The sequence below is a fragment of the Mastomys coucha genome, unplaced genomic scaffold, assembly GCF_008632895.1.
Source record: "Mastomys coucha isolate ucsf_1 unplaced genomic scaffold, UCSF_Mcou_1 pScaffold7, whole genome shotgun sequence".
NCBI lineage: Eukaryota > Metazoa > Chordata > Mammalia > Rodentia > Muridae > Mastomys > Mastomys coucha.
The window spans coordinates 1,895,705-1,897,675 of record NW_022196913.1 but is presented as its reverse complement, the minus strand read 5'-3'; positions in this window follow the sequence as shown (position 1 = coordinate 1,897,675).

Here is a 1,971-nt window from a genome sequence, read left to right as displayed (position 1 = left end):
CGGTTTCACTTTATGAAGTAACTTCAGATTTCCGACTTTGTAATGCATTCCTGGTGCAGAGTGCGTCCATTCGAAGGACTTCTGGGAAAGATGGGCTGAACGAACTTGGTTCGGAATAGGTTCTCATTTTTCCGATTATTTGGCAGCAGAATTGTTGGTGATAACCGAACTGGGCTTTTATGGCTGTTTTTAGGTTTCCACGCCATGCAGATGTCCTTTTCATCCCTGAAATTGCCGTTTGCCTGTTTCTTAGGAGTGGGATCTAGGGTGCAAAGTGTGGCCAGATAGACACAAGCATCTCCTGTCTTTGTGTCTTTTTTCCACAATACATTTGGGAGAATACAGTAGCACCTGGGCATCTTAGCATCAGACTTCGGACATTGATTTATCGTTGATGAACATGGAGTTTCTTGTGAATGGTCAGGAGAGGACTCATCAGATACCATACCAGGACTCCAAAACAAGAAGAAAAGGGTTATAAAGATATCTTTGGCCCTCTTAGACTTTTAAATTTGATTCTACATTTTAAACTGTGACTTTTTTTAGTCCCTCACTTAGTTAAAAAAAAAAAATGATTTCCCCCCCAAAAGATTTCACAATGAGAAAAAAAAAAGCTTTTCGATGTGGATGACACAGCAGGACCCCGTGTCCAGACTTGTGTGCCCCTCCAAGGAGTCTTAGCTCTTTGTAAATGTTGAAGGATGTTCTCTCTCAGTGGTGATGGAGAAATAATGCCCTGGGTTAGGGGGTTATTGTTTAAATGAAACTGTACTAAGCCTGCATTTGTACTTGAACTGGAAGCATTGGGGAGCAGCCAAAGGGAAGGATTTGGTGTGATTTAATGTGTACCGAAGAGAGAAGTAAGTATCAGAACCCCTAATTTTTTATTTTGGGGACTGAATGTCCAGTGATTGATGCTTCTAATACTGGAACTACTGGAAAGCTAACAAGTTTTACAATAACTTTAACATTCAAGGTGCTAAATTATGTTCCTACTGAACACTCCAGGTGTCTGGAGTTTTGAGATGCAAATCTCTGTATTATCTGCTTGTAAAAGATACACTAAGCCCCAGAGAGAGGTTGGATTAACCCAGAGGGAGATTGGAGGTAGCACTGCATCCACGGAAATGCAAGGCTTAGGTGAACAAGGCTCTTCTTCCCTGCTGGTAGGGTGACAAGCACCTCCAGGCATACCCTTTCCTCCCCGAGCCATGGGCTGGAAGTCTCCAGCACCTCTGCCTCTGTCAAGTTCTGGCCTTGGAACCCAGAGCTTCGGGCATGTTAGCCAAGAGTTCTACCACTGGGCTCTACACTCCAAAGTGTAGGCTGCAGAGTCTTGGAGACACCAGATACCTCAATTTATTGGGAGGCACTAGACTTGAGGCCAGCTAATCCAGTGGACCACCGTCTCGTCTTACTGTGTATTTTCTTAAAAAGTTGACTTGGAGACATGCGCATATAAAAAGACAGCTCTATGAAGACAGTGGCCAGGGATAGAGAGTGACACAGCCACGAGGGAACTCCCCAAGGGTAGCTTTCAAACACTGGCTCCTGGAAGAAGCAAGGAACGTTGCTCCCCCACAGGGAGATCAGCTTCCCACTACACTCTCCCATGATCATTTAGGGAACTTGACTCAGAACCAGATAGATCCCTGGCTTCCACACAAAATAATTTCAGGAGTGGGCAGGAGGAGAATTGGGGTATATCAGAAACAAAGATTCTCAGAGCATGAGCGTGGGCTTCTCAAGAGTTGTGGCTTATTAAATGGCATTTTAAACACGGATCTTAAGTGGGGATAAGGGAATTAAGAGAGGCACTCTGGGAGTGAGGAATACACGCCCAAGTGTTCGTGTGGGCTCCTCAAGGAAGAGTAGCAATTAAGTGTCTTAGCAATAGACTTCTGTATCTTTTTAGTGACTCTGAAGGAACCTCTCAGGGTTGCTAGGAAGCCTTTCCCTTTTTCTCTCTGG